This window comes from Typopeltis vanoorti, chromosome 7 (assembly GCF_054136105.1).
Source record: "Typopeltis vanoorti isolate ZY-2024b chromosome 7, IOZ_Tvanoo_1.0, whole genome shotgun sequence".
In the NCBI taxonomy this organism is placed as follows: domain Eukaryota; kingdom Metazoa; phylum Arthropoda; class Arachnida; order Uropygi; family Thelyphonidae; genus Typopeltis; species Typopeltis vanoorti.
The window spans coordinates 131936004-131955429 of record NC_143555.1 but is presented as its reverse complement, the minus strand read 5'-3'; the positions used below and the strand labels follow the sequence as shown (position 1 = coordinate 131955429).

Genomic DNA, 19426 nt, shown 5'->3' with positions numbered 1-19426 from the left:
CATGACTGCTTTAATGAGATAAATGTTGCTCCTTTCAACCAGTTTGGATAGAAAATCGTGGAATAGTCTTTGACCTGCCAGGTGAATATCATGTCTGGCATCCAGTTGATTTCTAAATGTTGATTCTAAAAAATGTTCTAAAAAAAATTTATTTCTAAAATGTCTGGCATCCAGTTAATTTCCAGATTCACGTAGATAGATTGTAGCAAATGAGATTAAGGCTAAAAGAGCATTACTTACCAAAACTGGGTATACAGTGATTTGGAAAAACCAGAATTCATCAAATTATATATTTGGTTTAATCCTTTATTCAAGTGTAAGCAAACAAAGTTTGCACCTGAAGTATTTTCAAGACTGGCGCAACTTGGGGCAAAGGTGGTATAAGTTCTCATCACTTGCCTTAGTATCCCATAATGCAAAACACATCTCTCTGCAGACATGTATAATGCTATGCATTAAGGGAAGGGTCAAAAGTAAGACAGAGTATATATGTTGCAAAGTGGATGGCAGCCAGGAAACAGATCTGGAGCTGGAAGGAAATGTCATTAGGAAGGTCAGTGACTTTAGATTCTTAAGTTCAACAATGAAAGAGGATGGTGAGGCAAAATCTACAGGTCAGTAGTGAGACCAGCTATGACGTATGCTATGGAAACTGTGGCCCTGAGGAAAAATAACATCAGCAGGATGGAGGTAGCAGAGATGAGAATGCTTAGGTGGATGTGTGCCGTGACCAGAAAGGATCATCTGAGAAATGACTATATATGGGGAACGGTGAAAGTTACGAACTTAGGAGCAAAGATACAGGAGGCAAGGTTGAGATGGTTTGGTCATGTGATGAGGAGGGAGGAAGAGTATGTGGGAAGAAATGTCATGCAGATCGATGTGCGGGGGAGGAGGAAGCACGGACAGCCAAAGAAGAGATGGAGGGAGATGGTGGAGGAGGACTTGAGGATGAAGAATTGGATGTGGCTACAGCCCAAGGCAGGAGGTTGTGGAGGAGACTCACCACAAACGCAACCCTACTTAAGTGGGAAAAGCTGAAGAAGAAGAAGATTAAGGGAAGGGTCACTACCCAGACCAGTTTTGACCTTTATTGAGGTCTCATCAGTGGTAGCCAGACCCAGAGGTGGTGATACTAAGGTGGAAGTAATGGAGAACTCATATTTCCCTATATGAGTTGCCAAAAGGCCGAGTTCCCTTAAGGCATAGCATATGTCCACACGGAGATGTGCTTTGCATTATGGGATACTAAGGCAAGTGATGAAAATTTATACCACCTTTGCCATGAGTTGCCCCAGTCCTGAAAACACTTCAGGCACAAAACTTTGTTTGCTTACACTTGGATGAAGGATAAAACCAAATATATAATTGGTAACATAGCCAAGTGAAAAAACTTCCATCAACTTATCTCTAATCCAGAGAATTTTAATAATAAGGTGTAACACCTTTTGGCAACTTGTATAGGGAAATATGACTTCTCTATTACTTCCATCGTAGTATCACCACCTCTGGGTCTGGCTCCCACTGATGAGACTTAAATAAAGGTCAAAACCGGTCTGGGTAGTGACCCTTCCCTTAATGCATAACATTATACATGTCTGCAAGGAGATGTGCTTTGCATTATGGGATACTAAGGCAAGCAATGAGAACTTTTATACCACCTTTGCCACGAGTTGTCCCAATCCTGAAAATACTTCAGGTGCAAACTTTGTTTGCTTACACTTGGATGAAGGATTAAACCAAATATATAATTGATAGCATAGCCAAGTGAAAAAACTTCCATCAGAATTCATCAAAATTTTGATTAACAAAATTTTGCCTTAGTAAAGATTTGCTCTATAGTTCGATTAGATCATCCATCAAATCCAAATTGATTTGATTTGTATATGTATGACTTTGACAAGCTGGCTGTAAGTAATGTTTGTGCCACCTCCCCAACTACCATGTTACTCACTAATACTAGTATTTTGGGAAAGACTGATTTATTGTAACAATGTATGATATGGCACAAAAACAAAACAGTACTGAACTTCGACACCCCTTCAGTACATGTACTATGAGATATGCTATTTGACTGCATGCACATTAATAGAAGAGTACATGTAGAGTCTATGCCATTACATTTAGCTGTAGCAATAGTGTTTACGTTGGAAGAAAAGCCGTTTATTGTTGATCATTATTTTCGTTTCATATGGAATTGGTAGAGCAAATGGTCCAAACCACGTGTTTGTTCATTGTTTCCATAAGCATGCCCCAAGCAATAGCATCATCATTGCCTTAATCGAGAGGTTCCGACATAACGAGGGATGTCGGAACCTCTTGATTAAGAGGATGTTCTGTCACAGTGCAAAGGGCATTAGGGGTGACCATGAACTGTTAACACAAATGAGAATTATGCAATTGTACTGGAGCAGGTGGACAAAGAAGAAAATTCAAATCTAAGAGTGAAAGGAGTAATGAAGGCAATAGAAGATGCAGTTGAAGAAACAGTACCAGAAGAAGAGAAGATCAAGAAGAAGTGGATTAGACAAAAAACACTGATGTTAGTACAGGAGAAGAGGATGTTGAAGATAAGAAGAGATATATCAGAACAAATAGAGGAGCAGTATAGAAGAAAGTGTAATGAGGTGAAAAAAGCAGTCAGAATGGATAAGATGAAATGGTTAGAAGCCCAATGCAATAATATAGAACAGCACCATGGAGAGCATAAAACTAAAATTGATTAAGAGGATGTTCTGTCATAATGCAAAGGGCATTTGGGGTGACCATGAACTGTGTTAACAGTTCATGGTCACCCCGTTCATGAAGTGTACAAAATGATTAGAACCATTAATAGCAGGTGGGAACCAAAACAGACCATAATTAAAGATGAAAAAGGCAAAGTATTGATGAATAAAGATAAAATTGTACAGCAGTGGACAAGATACTGGTGAGTTATATTGAGAGAAACTAGATTTAGATAGCATTGAAAAAACTGATTGAAGAATTGAAACTGATATCACCACCAGGTAACGAGTATGATGTAGACATTTTAAGAGGAGAGGTAGAAAAAGCAATAGGACAGCTGAAATACAACAAGAGTTCTGGTAATGATAATATCACTGGAGAAATAATTAAATATGGTGGCGAAAGTATGGGCACAGAAATGCGCCAACTGTGGTATGAAAAGAAAGGAAAATGTCAGAGGAGTGGGTGAAATTGACATTACTTACATTATAAAGAAAGGAAATAAGCTAGAATGTGAAAATTATAGAACAATTGCTTTGACGAGTCACCTTGGTAAGGTGGTGGTGGTGGTGATGATGATGTTGACCGAAAGATTGAGGACACAATTGGAAGCATACCTTGCAGATGCACAAGCAGGATTTAGGAAAGATCAAAGCACAATTCAACAGATTTTGACAATGCTGTTAATAGCAGAGAAAGTTAGGAGAAAAAACAAAAACATATATACTTGCTTTGTTGATTTTCAGAAGGCATTTGACAGTATTGACCAGAAAGTGACATTAGCAGTACTAGAATCCTATGGAATTGATAGAAAACTAATAGCTATATTAAGAGATGTTTATAAGAATGCAGTTGTAGCAGTTAGAATAGCTGATGATTTGGGGAAATGGTTTAGAATAAGCAGAGGTACTAGACAGGGGGACCCAGTATCACCAAGCATTTTCATCGCACATTTAGAAAGAGCAATTTGATAAAATGAAGGAAAGTGCAAAAGGAATATCGGTACATGGGATGAGAATTAACAATCGGAGATTTGCAGATGACATTGTTAATATCGAAGAAGAAGAAGAAGAAAGAGAACTACAAAAAACATTGAAACTGTTAAATGAGGAAGGAAAGAGATTTGAGCTTGTTATGAACTTGGAAAAAACAAAAACAATGGTATTTGGTGAGAAGAACATGAAACAAAAGATATAAGTGGATGGAATTGATATAGAAAATGCAGAACACTTCACATATTTAGGAAGTAAAATGACATGATTTGAACTGCAAAAAAGAAATAAAGATCAGGATTGCAAAGGGAAGAACAAATCTGAATGCCATGGATAACATCTGGAAAAGTAAAGTGCTCAGCCTGCAAATAAAACTAAGAGTGCTGGAAACATGCATCATTAGTGGTGTACTGTATGGATCTGAAACGTGGGTAATAAAAAAGGAATCAAGAAAAAGAATTTTGACATTTGAAAGAACTTGTTATAGGACGATTCTAAGAATAGGATGGGTACAGAAAATCACAAATGAAGAGTTTTATTGAAAGCTACAACCAAAGGAGAATCTAATGTAGAAGATTATAAAACAGAAGCTGCAATTATTTGGACACATCTGCAAAATGAGTGAGAATCTAATGTAGAAGATTATAAAACAGAAGCTGCAATTTTTTGGACACATCTGCAAAATGAGTGAGGACTGGAAGATAAACAAGACGTTCATGTTTCGTGTTATGGATGGTGTAAACAGAAGAGGTAGACCATACAGAGAATGGATAGACGACATGAAGGACTGGATGTACAGAAACTGCGACACTGTGCATTGAATAAAGAAACGTGGAAGAAAATAATGAAGGAGGCACCGGACACCAACGGGCAGTGAGCCCATGGTTCATGATGATGACGGGAGCAGGTATTACAGTCTGAGACACAGGTAAGGCTGAACAGCATTAAAACTTCGAATACTGAAGTAGTCGCTACAGAGAATCCTTAAGGAGCTGGGTGCCTTTTCGTACATCATTCAGGTGGGTCAGTCTTTAACAGCAATGGATTATATAATGCATGGCAGGAATACTGTGCATGCTTGCTGGTCAATGTATATGAAGATCCGTCCTTCCTCCATAGTGTCTAGTTCATGGATGAAACGCATTTCCATCTAAGCTCTCATGTAAACAGACAAACTACAGGTTTCTTGGTTTCTTGAGACCTTAATTTGTCCGAGAGAAACCCTGTCACAGCGAGAAGGTCACCTCATGATGTGCAGTTTCTGATAATTGGGCCCTACTTCATTAATTAACTAAAATTAAATTTAATTAAACAATCATAGAATGTTAATCAGAATGATGGATTCAAGCATTTGGTCATCTACTTTGAACCTATTTCATTAAAAGAAAGAGAGAGTGCTTGTGTGTGTTTTTTTTTTTATCACACTGCCTCAACAAGACTTGATTTGACTTTCGCCTATCTGTCCTACATTGCATAAAACACAAGCTGCAGTAGACAATAAATTAAATGTAATAGCCTTAAAACATTCAGCATTGCAAAAATTATTTGTATGTTATCTCAATAATTTTGTGAGCTGTGTATTGATTGAAAACCAGCAAAACATTGTTTGAAACCATCTACACTTTGTAAATTAGTGATGAGTTCAGTCACTGTGAATATGAATATTACTTTACACAAATTCTGTTGCAAAATATACTTTTTGTTATGGTTGTCCTGGATCATTTCCATGCTTATTGGGATTTTAGGTGTGATATACGATGTAAGGCAAGATAGTGAAAGTGTTGTAGAGAATGTGGACGAAGTGAACAACAGCCTGTGAAATAAGAATGGAATTATGAAAGAAGCAGTTGAATGTAATGTGGATGATGAGTTGAACAGTGAGGAAGTGAAATAGTGCATTTATGCGATGTCTTTCACAAGGCAAAATGTGACCTTGAATGATTGAAGAAATGATTGTCTTGTGGTACTGGAGAGAGAATGAAAAAGTGAACAGGGAAAAATATGACTGTGCGAGAAACTGGAATAAGGAGAAGGTATTATATGGAAATTCGATGATAAGAGGTGTACTAATGAGTAAGTGACAAAAGCATGTTTCCCAGATGTGAAGATTAAGGATGCTAGTGAAGCTACGCCTAAGAATAAAAAAATTAGAATAATCAAAGAAAATGTGTTGAATGATTTGCAATTCTAATTTATAGCATAGATAATAATTATTACCAAATATAAATTAGTATAATCTAAATCTATGTACTTTGTAGATTATATAATCATGTTAACACATAAAAATGTAATATAAATTATAAGAAAACTGTTATTTGAAAACATTCACAAAATTAGAATAATTTTTAACATGGTTCAAAATATTAGAATATTCAAAATTTTTCTGATTGGTTTTGAGGAGAGCATAGAAAGAGCATATATTTCAGTAGCCGTGGGACCAACTCTTGTGAGGAATTATTTGAGCGTGGATTTCAGTTATTCATTTGCTAAACATGGGTCAAACGAGCGACATATTCCAAGTTAAAGAAGTTTTGTATGGTGTCTCTACACAGAGAAGGCCAAACTCAACAGTTTATAGCTAAGGATTGAAATGTTCTCAAGCAAGCATGAGTAGACTATTGAGAGACAGTATTCTAATAACCAGAGTTTTCAAAATAATCACTGCAATAGCAGTCAAAAGGCAATAACTACATCAAGAGATGAGAGGAGATTGAAGAATATCGTGAAGAAAAACTGCTCCCAAAGTGTAAGGTATTTTCACAGGAGATGGAAAGAACTAGTTTTGAATGTATCTAAATCTACAATGATGAGATGACTTCACAAATTGAGTTATAAACCACATGTGCCTAAGACAAAAACACTCATGACTTCCAAGCAAAGACTGTTGTGGGGTCAAGAGGACTGGAAAAAAGTATTTTTTAGCTATGAAAGTATATTTAATATGTCCCATGTTTGGTGTTTTAAGCAAGAAGCATTTGATAAAGAATGCATGCAACGTTTCTGTGAAATTTGCAACCTCTGTCATGGTATGGACTTTTATGACTGCAGAGATACTAAGAAATTCTTGAGCACTTTATGTTACCAGCAATGGAAGATTTATGTGATGATGATTTCCTTTTTCAGCAAGATTCAGCTTCTTGTTACACCTCCAAGACCACTCCTAGATGGCTCAAAGAAAGGCAAATCAGTGTAATTCCTTGGCCGGCAGACTTGCCAGATTTAAAATCCATTGAGAATTTATGGGGAATTATAAAGAAACATCTTCAGAAGTTGTCCCAAGAGACAAAAATGAACTTGTTTCTGGTCTGCAGACCATATGGGCATGTTTTGATTAAAAAAAAAAAAAAAAAAAAAAAAAAAAAAAATGTGAACTGCTAATAAATAATATGCCCAACTGTTTATGAACCGTCATAAAAGCTAAGGGGGATGCAACAAAGTGCTAATTATCATCTTTCCCTTTGACTGTAATTATTCTGATATTTTGAACCAAGTTAAAAATTATTCTAATGTGAATGTTTTCAAATAGCAGTTTTCTTATCATTTACATTACATTTTTATGTGTTTACATGGTTATATAATCTGCAAAGCATGTACATTTAGATGATGCTAATTCATATTTGGTAATAATTATTTTCTATGCAATAAATTAGATTTGCAAACCATTCAACACATTTCCTTTGATTATTCTAATTTTTTGATTTGGAAGTCTTATTAGTGTGCAGAGAGGAGAAATGAGGGAATTGATTATTTTGACTCGCCTGAATGATTTGAAAGGTGAGAAATATACGAGTTGCTAATAAAAGCAAAAAAGAAGAGTGAGAAAATAAAGATTGTGTGCTGCCTTGGTATGATAGGACTGAATTGAGAAGGACCATGATTACTAATTAGGTCAATGAGAAGATTGGGCAGGAGGAATGGTGTGCAGCTTATAGGTGTATGGAGAGAATTGGATGGATTTTGTGCTAGGACTGCATTTGAATGGTTTTAGAGTTAGATGTTTGGAGAGAGCATTGTTCACTGAGAGGTTGGAAGTGCAAAATTAGGTAAACTAAAAGTATTGGAAGGGAAGAGGGGTTAAGGATTTTAGGTTTGTGGAAGATGGTGGTTCATTGATGCTATCTGGTGCATGATAGATAGCAACAGGACAAAATATATTGTTTGTTGCTGCTAAAGACCAAAGGATTCACCAGGAACCAAGCAATTATTATTTGTGTGTGTTGGGGGGGGGGCTTCAACTATGGAGACAGCTGGCAGAGTGAAAAGGGAATATGGCAAGATAGATTTGGTATTTATACAGTTTCTAATGGATGATTACCTGAAACAGCATAAGTTAATAAGAATGAGCTAGTAAGCACATGCTACATGACTCATTCTTATGATTCATGTTTTGAATGTAGTTGCTGGTCTTTCTCCCTGATTGGTGTCCAAGTTGCATTGGATGAAATATATTGGTGCTTTTGAATAATATTTTATATTTTTTCCACATGTAAATTAAAGATGCCAAGAAATTATATTCTTTTTAACTTTACGAAAAATTTTGAGAAATCATGGGAATATAACAAAGATCTGTATTTAAGTTTTGTAGATCTGGAAAAGGTATATGACAAGGTGCCAAGAGAGAAGCTCTATTCAAAATGCTACAGTTATGTGGGGCATTATATCAAGCAATAGTTAGTCTTTATTTGAGTTGTAAGTCAGCAGTTAGAATTGAAGTAAGTACAGGAAGGTGGTTTAATGTTAAATCTGGTGTCAGACAAGGATGTACATTATCCCCTCTGTTATTCATTATCCTTATGGATCACATTATGAAGGAAAGTGGTATTAAACCTGATATCAAAATTGGAGATGTTAATGTCAGCTCTTTGCTGTGGACGATGTTATACTCCTAAATAAATCCGCTACAAGTCTGCAAGATTCCCTGACTAAATTGAATAACTGTTGTAAAAGATATGGTATGATGGTCAGCAATAAAAAGACAAAGACAATGAAAATAGGCAGAAGCATTGAAAATATCAACTGCATGGTGAATGGAGAACCTATAGAACAAATAAAACATTTCAGCTACTTAGGCATGATTTTTAGTGAAGATGGTAAATTAAATATGGAAATAGACAACAGAATCAACAAAGCTAGTATGGTAGGAAGTCAATTGAATAAATTCATATGGAATAAGAGAGAAATTAGTCAGAACACTAAATTAGCTGTATACAAGGCAGTGTTCAAACCAATTTTAACTTATGAATTTGAGAGCTGGGTCAGAAGTAAAACACTTCACCAATGACTAGAGACCGTAGATATGAGAGTCCTGAGAAAGATTAGGGGCATGAACAGATGTCATCAATGGCAATATCATATTAAAAATGAGGATATTAGGAAAGAACTTGACATTATCAGCATCCAAGAATGTGTTAGCAGACCTAATCTCAGGTAGTATGGTCACTTAAACAGAATGGGAGAGGAAAGATTGGCAAAACAAGTGTTCTCTGTCTGGTTGGAAGGGAAAAGACCCAGAGGAAGACCAAGATATATGTGAATTGATACAGTAAAAAGTGCCTTAGACGATAGAAATATAAGGTCTGATAATGTTGGAGTCTTGATAGATAACATATTGATTTGGAGGAGAATTGTTGATAGGAAGATAGTAATGATGTAAATTTTTCAGTACTATCATATCTTGTACACCTTTGTAGCTGAAATTATATCAGCTGCAAACTTTATTTGCTTACACTTGGCTAAAGGATAAAACCAATAATATAATTTCATGGCATCTCTAATTTGTAGTATAATCAAGTGAAAAAACTTCGAACATTTTTCTACCTGTGCAAGCTATATAAGTATCTCTAAATAGCATCAGAAGATGTATGCATAACCAATGTAGTTTGTACCTCCAGTTGTTGTTGTGTAGCCATGTTGTCATGCTCTGTGAAATTGCTAAACATGTGCAATTCTCTGTCTAATGTTGAACTATAGTGGTGGTACTTATGATAGAATCAGTAGGCAGCTCATGGCTTGAGAAGCTATAAAGAAAAAAAATATCAGTAGTCCATGGAAAGCGGTCAAGGATTTCTTGAAGGAAGCAGTATCAGAATGTGCATATCCACGGTCAGAAGAATAAACTAAGTTGGTGTTAAGTGGATGACTAGAGATATAAAGCAAGAGCTGCAAACAAAGAAAACACTGTGGAGAGAATATAAAGAACAGGTGATCAGCATATGCATGAGCAGTACAAAGTGCAGTCAAGACTGGTGATTAGTATGGTAAGAAAGGCTGAATCAGATTATGAGAGAAAAACAGCTAAGCAGGCCAAAGTAAATCCCAAAGAGTTTTTTTGTTATGTAGCAAGTAAGAGGAAGGATAACTTTCATTAATGCTGATGGGGGAAGGTTTCAGAAGCAGAAGTATAGTTGAGTTGCTGAGTGATCACATTACAAAGGTGTATCATCCAGGTTAGATTTTGCAGTTGATGTGAGAGAGTGATGTAGGAATTGAGGTAGATGAACAAGAGGTGCTCAGGATATTGAAAAATATCAATGTGAAGACAGCAGTTAGACTGGATAGTATGTCAGCTTATTTGCAATGCGAATGTGCAAGAGAATTAGCAGTTCCTCTGATGAAGTGGTTTAATCTGTCTAAGCTCTGACAAAGTTTCAAAGGAGTGGAAAGAGAATAAGATAGTTCCATTACATAAAGGTGGCTTCAAGGCAGAAGTGGCAATTTACAGACTAATTAATATCTCAGGTTAAGTGTTGGAAAAGTTGGTTAAAGGTAAAATCCAACAATAGGTGGATGGGAGCATGATACTCTGTTGTGGGCTTGCATGGCTTTGTAATTTACTCACATTTTATAATAGGGTGACAGAATTAGATAAGGGAAATGGCTAACCATGATAAATGGTTAAATGGTTCTGTTAAATACTGGAAATGCATTTAACAGAATACTACATGGAAAACAATTACCAAAGTTGGAGCAAATGGGAATGGATATTAAGCTAGTATTATGAATAAGGGAGTGACTGGCGGACAAGCCACCAGAGAATAATATATAATGGAGCAGAATCTAGAATGAGGGTGACAGGTGGAGTACCTCAGAGTTCTGTACTAGGGCTTCTACTGTTTAATTCTTATCTTAATAATATAGGAAAAGATTTAAGGGGGGGGGGTGGATATTTTGTTGCTTGCTGATGCAAAGCTGAGGAGGATAGCAGTTGATAAAGTTTATAAATCATCCTGCAGGATGTTTTAAATGAATTGACAGTGTAGATGAAGGATAACAGTTGTCAGTTTAATGTTGCAAAGTGTAAGCTTATGCAGTTTGGGTTGAAAAGGTTACATACTGCATATCATATTGGTGGTAGTGGATTGTAGGAGATTGAAGCTAGGGCTTGAGGTTAATAGTGGACAGATTTGGAGTTCAGAGGATATATATTCGAAACATTGGAAAAAGAGTCCAAAGGATTACTTGGATGTTGAAAAACACTAACACTTGAAGACCTGGATTTTTTTGGGGGATCAGGAGTGGTTGAGAGGATTGAGAATGAGTGAGCAAGCTGGTGACAGTTCTCTTGTATATACCTATGGGGATAGACTTGAAGAGTGCATAAGTTGTAAAGTTCAATTACTAGGTGAAAAAGAGGGGACATGATAGAAACTTATTAGGTATTAAATGGATTTTCTAAAATTGATGCAAAGAAAATTTTTCAATGCATGACAAATAGAGAGAGAACGATAGGTCTTCCCTGATTGTGTAAAAGTGTAGTCATTAATAGTGGGCAGACTGGATGTTTTGCTTTTAGAATGCTGAGTGAGTGGAATGAATTGCCAGAATTAATTGTGCATGTGTGCGCATCCTTGACAGTAAATGGATTTTGAGAGAGAGATACTGTGTGTATCTGTGTGTGTGTATAAAGATTAGTGTAGGTCTCCTGAAATGAGTCTTATGGCTATGTCGATACCTATATAATAATAATATTGAAAAAAGGTATGAATTTCTTCCTTCTGATTTCATGAACAACATAAGATTAAATGTTCTGTAACACAGACTAATTGCTTTTAAGTAATTAGAGATGAAAAATACCTTGCAATTTACTAAAAGATGTGGTAGAAGAGATAAAGACATTCCCAGTGGTATACCAAAGAGTATAATACAAAGATGCACATCTAATCATTACTTTTATTCTCTCGATCATTGTTTCTTTGAAGTGTAATCCAATACCGTTCAAATTTCATTACCCGTAATATACCAGTATTGAAAGAATAAAAGTTTCTTCTCAACTTTCCCTGTTATTTTATTACGTCTTTTATCTGATCCGCCCAGCATTTCTATTTTCCATCATGAATCTCTAATACACTTACCAAAAGCGGTATATTATTATTATTAAGAGAAACCTCCAGGAAGTCATGGACTCATTGAGGGAACCCACATACTACATGAACCAGCTATCACACTGCTTGCACATACAACATCCAATGGCAATCCATTCCAATTACGCACTACCCTGTGAAAGAAAAATCTAGCCCTCACACTTTTCTTGGCGGCATTCATTCTCAGCTTCTAAGGATGCCCTCTTGTCCTTTTTTCACCCTCCATAAAATGAAAAATTCCATCAACTGAAATCATGTATGACCCTTTCAGAAGTTTGTATATCTCAGTCATATCACCCATCTTTCTCCTGTTTGCTAGTGTCTGCAGTCTAGAAATTCTCAAATCTGTCCTCATATTCTGGTATTTTTAACACTCTTCTTTGCACTGTCTCCACTGTATTAGAATCGCAGTGGAAACCAGTAGACCAGACCTGCGCACAATAGTCCAAGCAAGGTCTTATCAAGGCCTTGAGTTGTATTATCTTTGAGTTGTATTTGCAATCTTTGCTACATGGACCCTGAACTTCCTAACACTCCAAGATCCTTAGCCTCATCAGTTTCTTCAAACATATTTCCACCGATATAATACAACATTGGATATCTAATCATGCCAAAGTACATAACTTTGCATTTACTGACATTGAACTGACATCTATTTTCCATTGCCCACAATTCCAGCCTACTCAAATCATTCTGCAAGTACTGCATATCAGCAGCATTCCAGATTACCCTACTCATCTTTGCATCATCAGCAAATAGCTGTATGTTGCCTGTGAAATCCTTCCCAATATCATTAATGTACAGATTGAAAAACAGTTGACCCAGGACTGATCATTGTGGTACATCACTGGTTACCTTAAATCTGTCAGTCAGACATCCTCTTATCCACACTAATATTTTATAATCTAAACCTATATTTTCCAATTTATGGAACAGTCTTCCATGTTGTATTCTGTCAAAAGCCTTAACAAAATCCAAAAGTATCATGGTGTATCCATTCCCCTTGTCTGGTACAATGGTAACATAATTATAGAATGTAAGCAAATTTCTAAAAACATGACCTTCCCTTACTAAACCAATGCTGTTCATTGCAAAGTAGAGATTCACAGTCAACCCATTTCTGAATGCGAGCCCTAACCAATTTTTACAAAATCTTCACTACCACTTCTGAGATACTGATTGTCAATAATTGGATACATTGGTTTTTGCACCACCCTTGTGCAATGCAATTATATACATTCTTTCCACTCCTGTAGGTCTTCCATGTTCTGAGACTCAAATTATATAGTGTAGTCCGCCCCATCAGTCCCTGTTGCTAAATTCTTATTCAGTTTGTGCAACAGCTCTAATACCTTCTCTTCCTACACCTGGGTTTCTTCATTAAGTGAAGAGACAGCGATGAGCACAGTGTTGCGTATACCAGGTTGATAGCTGTTAGCAAACAAATTTATAGCATTCAACAAATGGGCACCCATTTGTCGAATGACCTCTTCTGCATCTGTCACCCTTGCACCATCTGCATTCAGTAGAGTTATTTTTTCATATTCATTCATTTTTTAATTGCAGCATAATGATAGAATTCTTTAGGGTTGTTTTTAGTTTGCAAAGTCAGTTTCTTTTCATACTCAGACTTGGCTTTCCATACAACAGATGTGACTCTTTCTGCACATGGTATTTCTTTTACATCATCCTTTTCTTATGAATCTCTTGCTTGATAAGATTATACATACGTTTCACTCCTACTGTATTTATTTCTTCAAACTCTAGGAACACATTCTGATATTGCATAATTTAAGTGTTTTTAAATGCTTCCCATGCATTGTCAATATTCTTCCCATCCAGCAACTGATACCATTCCACTAAACTCAGTATGCTCCTCAGTTGGTCATAATTTTCTGCTCTGTAGTTCAGCATGTAACCTTTTCTGAATGGAACATTCATAAACGTAGTCATTTCCCAAGTTAGTACTGCATGATGACTGTCACCAATCGAGGCAGAATAGTTACAATTTTAACTGAAACACCCTCTGATACTATAATCAAATCTAACACTATTTGACCTTGAGTTCCTTCTGTCACATGCTACTTGAGGAAGTTGTCTTGCTACAGCCCAATAAATTCAGTTTTATTCTTCTCATGAAATTCTACTGCTATCCAATCAATGTTTGGATAATTAAAGTCTCCCATTTTGATTACTCTTTTTTGCACCCATCATTTCTGTTTTGTGATGTTCTTCATCATTAGCAACTGATCAACCACTAGGTCTGTAAGAACATTCCACTCTGTAATTGATCTTGTTAACCTCCACCTCACACCAGATGGCTTGAAATTCACTGCCGTATGAAATACTGTTACTAGTACTACAATCATAGGTCTCAACACTAACTGGATTCAAGTTATCCAATATCATTAGCAGCATGCCCCCTCAATTAAGCAGCATATTTGGTAATATGCTGCTTAATCATGAAAATACTGTACTCTTTTTCATTAATGCCTACAATCTGAGGTCCCAACATATTGACCAGGGCAATAAACTCTACCCTTTGTTTCTGACTTCTAGCATTCGTGTATAGACATAATAATCTACCTACATGTTTTTTTATGTACTCTTATCTGCAGTCTTCATGACACAGTTGGACAACTTGCAGATCTCTATTCTTCTCTAGTACCTGTATACATGTAGACATCTTTGCACATGTTTGATAGGTCCGAACTGGATGAACACAAAATTGAAATTATTCTCTCCTCAGTTTCATTTCATGCCCATTCCCATCATTAGCACAATTTTATAACATTGTTGCTCTTACGCTCATATTCTCACAATATAAGATATGTTTTGCATAGTGTTGTTTATTCTCACTCTTCTTTGCATTCATATCAAAGCAAGTGGGCACTGCTATTGAGTTAATTACCATTTGGTAATATGCTGCTTAATCATCATGGCATACATATGATCTTTGGTGAACCTAGATAAAGAGAACTATAAGTGTGTAGAAGAGTAAAAATATGTGAGCAGGTATTTATAGAATTCTCACTTGTGCTTACCATGAAGAAACTGACATAAATATTTAGTGTTATCACTTTGTTGTCTTCAAAGGTGTATCTAGTGTGAATGGTCTTCATGGGAGTTGAAGCCTCCAGAAAAGCATGCAAGACCACCTGGTGTGGCACATCACTGAGCAACAAAGTGATGTGCTGCCATATACGACAGATTATGTCCAATGAGTAAATGGCTGGCCTTCAAAAGTTGTTGCTTACTCAAATGATAAAGATTATGGTATTATAGTATAATACTTTAACCATATGAGGAACCCTAGCAATTTTTTACACTTACTTAAAAAAAATATTGGAATCTTGAAGCATTTATTATAGAGAATTAATAAATGTAAGTTCAGTATTATTTCAAGATATGTTTTATTAATTATAGATTGTTATTTATAATTATTCTCTACAGTCTATCATTAATTAAAGAAAGCAGTTTTCTTTAATATAGACTCAGGTTTGTAATTAATATTTGTGCTTTGTCAATCAACGTCAAAATAAGTTAATATGTGATTGACTTCTTAAATAATGTTACTCGTTCATGCACCTAACTCAATAATTCATCCATATTAGTAACTTATTTCAATTTTATACAAATACTTGCTGTTCAATGAAGAATCTGATGGTCTGCCATTTGGTGATCCCTTAAATGATTCTCTTACCCTCTCCTTAATATGTTAGGTTCAATAATCTGTTGTGGCTGAAGAACTTAGTTTCATAGAAACCTAATTAATATTATAATAACTGTTAATTCTCTATGACTGTCATTTGCATGTGTTCTATACAATTTGCCTGTCTTGCAGGATGAAAGTCCTGAGTTTCCAGTGGATTGAAAAGTCCTACTAATTTTGTGTGTGACCAGCTAACTCACTTTCATTTACAAAACTCTTAGAAAGGTTCTTTGTGTCCTAGATGGGATTCAAAAACCCAAGCCTTTCCAACCAAAGGGTATATCATTACTGACTGAGCTACAGGAATTTCTAAAAAATAGTATTAAGAGAGGTAATAAATGTCATAACATTGTCCAACACTGAAATTTTCCTTCGGGCAAAATTAGTTATTTTAATATAATTTGTATTTGATTATAAATACAAATGCTATTTGTCCAGCAGAGGACTATAATATTCAGTTACATTGGTTTATTTGAAAGGCAACACTCTTTAGGACATGCAAGTGTTCAAGCCACATGCACACAACATGCACATCACATAATGTGTTTTGTGTGCATGTGCCTCTCACTTTCCAATGAGATATCTTTCTTCATGTGCTACAATTGCGTACCACAAAGAAAAAAAAAAGCAGGAAAAGGTATGGCTAACACTGAGTTTCATGTCTAGTTTTGTACCTATCCAATTAACATTTACTTTCTTTAAACCAGTGTTGTACATTAAAGTGGCTGGTGAAATGGTGTAGTTATTCATTTGTTGTTGTTGTGCAAATGGTCACTTTGTGATTTTGACCACTTCTTGCAGTTGCTGTTGCATGTTTGTAAATGGGTGGATTTCATTTTGTGAAGAGCACATATGCTGCAACATATGTGCTCTTCACTTATACTGCAGCATATGTACAAGGTATTTAAGTGATTCACTATCATTTGATATGTCATTGGTATGGACAAATCCTAGAGATCACTAAACAGACATTTCCAACTTTTTTGCAGTGTTAAGGGCTGAATATTTCTAAATTTTTCTAAGAAAAAGAATTTCTACAATTTATGTGTATTTTCATTTAAAAATATAATTACTAATCTGACAATTTATGGAAATTTGTTCCTCCTAAAAGCTAAAATCAGATTATTTTAAAAGAAAGCTATATTTTAAGTTTTCTGCCATATGTGTTTTTTATGAGCTAGATAGCACTGAAATCCACTAGATTTAGCAGAAAATAAGCTAAATTGACAATCTTGCTTTCAGAAATGGTCTCTTATTCTTCTCTGCCTTCCCCTATTCTATTGAAAAGCATTATCCACATTAATATGACATTAACCTCCTAACAACTTATGTCTCAGTTATATCTCCATTGAGTCATTCTTCCTATCCACTTTACTGCAAATTGCATTTCTTCAATCTTTCTTCATAGTAAACATTCCTGAGATCAAAAACCACCTTTGTCAATTTCTCTGGATCCTTTCTGGTATCCCTTCATCATTTTTGAAAACCAGGTGACCAAATCTGTGCACAGTAATTCATATCCAGTCTGAACAAAGCCTTTTAGAATAGAATCATAACATCTTTATTTCTACATATAAGTGATCTCTGCATCATTGCTATGACATGCTGTGCTGTCCTCATAGATTTTACAGTGCATCTCTGAAATTTTAAATCCCTCTCTGCCATCATTCCCAGACCCTTCTCTCCTCCTCTGCATATGATTCATCACCATTTTTATTGCTAGAAAAATAGATTGCAGCCTGTTTTACATAGCATTCTTGTCGTGAAGATGTCATCTTGCTGTTGCTATGTTGTATGCTACAGTGAATTAAACCCTGAAGTGCCCAAGTTGAGGGGACAGGATTACTGTTGACTATTAAGAGAATATTTTTTCAAAATCAATAACTCAATATATCCAAATCAAAATGTTTCCGACTAAAAATCAATAATTCCCCCCCCCCCCCCAATTATTTCTAACTACTTGTGCTTTGTACAAGTTGTCTCTGAGCAGCCACCAGCAACAGAATATGATACAGCAGTCTTCATTGAGAAGAGTTTAGTCAATATCTGAAGATATTAAAAGGATTGGGATTTCTTATGGATTAAATGAATACAAAAAAAAAAAATAATAATAATAATAATGTATAGCTTATGCTGTGAGACAGTAAGAAGCCATCCTGCAAAGACTTTCAAAATAAAAGAAAATTTTGCAATAACAGTATAAAAATGAAAATAAGAAACATGAGAAATTAAAATGCCTCTGATCCTAATTCTAGTACAAAATCAATAAAAATGCCAAGTAGCAGCTTTTCTGATTCATAAGAGTTTTCAGCACATTTGACATGAAAATTTCTCATTTTGCTTTTTACTGGTAATGTTAAGACCTTAAGAAAAGCACGTCTTTGATCTCTTCTTCAGTGAAGAGAGAGAGGGCCTTAAAAGAGGAGAGAAAGAATGCATTGAAAATGTTAGCTGTGTTTGATATTGATGGTGGGGGAGGTGTTTCTACATAGGGAGTTAGGATGGTAACAGATTCCATATGTCTGCTGAATTTAAAATATACACAGTTGATTCTTTGCTGGTGTAACAAATAAAAACTTACTTTCATGCAGGTGTTAGGTTACATAACGAGACAGATGCACTTGGAATGCATGTGGGCTTTTTCTAAGATTGTGACAGAAATAGAAAAAAGAAAGCTTTATATAACAGAAATCAGAAATTGTATGTAGTTGGGGGAAAAAAAAGAAAATTGAGAAACATGCTTGGATACATTTTTGCTTCTTACAAATGCAAAAATGAGTTTAGATGCCATGTACAAATTCTTAAATATCAAGTATTTTTGCATGCATATTTGTAAGTATATAGGTCTGCAATCTTCCATGGATGGAATTTATATTTAATTAAAAAAAAAAAGTGTAGTTCGTCCTTCTCTTCCTCTGGGGGATCAAATTAAACTATCCTTTTTATTTACCTTGCACTGAATAACAGATTTAGTATATAGTTGATGATAACTTAAGATATGGTTTAGTGTTGTTCTCCCAAGGGGCTCAACTAAATACTTTTGCAGATTTTATCTGAAACAGGTAGAGCATGAACTACCAAATTCTGTCTTCAGGTGGCCTATCCTATATCTGGTGCACCATCCATATTCTTGATCTGATCACAAGAACTAAGAACATCAAATTTGATTGATTTGATTGATCTCATCCATCCCTATAGGATGGGTAGAGTCCTCTAATGAGGGGTTCACAACAAAATTAATGCATCCGGTTTGTCACTCCTTGCTGCATCCCCTAAAGGTAGTTCTTTCTTTTAGGGTTACACAGTGATCAGCACTCATATTTGTAGATTTAGGGACTCAAAAACACGTGTTGAACAGATTATTTTATTAATTACAAATAAAATAAAACTTGACGTTTCGACCTCTATATCGAGGTCATCATCGGAAGAATACAACTGTATGCAGAACCAAGCTACATGCTCATGCTTTCTATACCAGTAAACTAAATCTACGTAGTTAATAAATCTTTTTTCTAGCCTGACCTCTAGTGATAAAAAAAAAATATATATATATATATATATATATATATATATTATAAATAGATAAATGCAACTACAATAAACTGTTAGAGTCCTCATGTATTCATATTCTGGAT

At 35.4% G+C, this 19426-nt stretch overlaps 1 protein-coding gene across 2 annotated transcripts in view; it reads left to right on the top strand.

The window, feature by feature from the left end:
- Positions 1-19426, top strand: part of LOC150105074 (Golgi-pH regulating cation channel) — a 450265-nt gene that overhangs the window by 209306 nt on the left and 221533 nt on the right. The window lies entirely within an intron of this gene.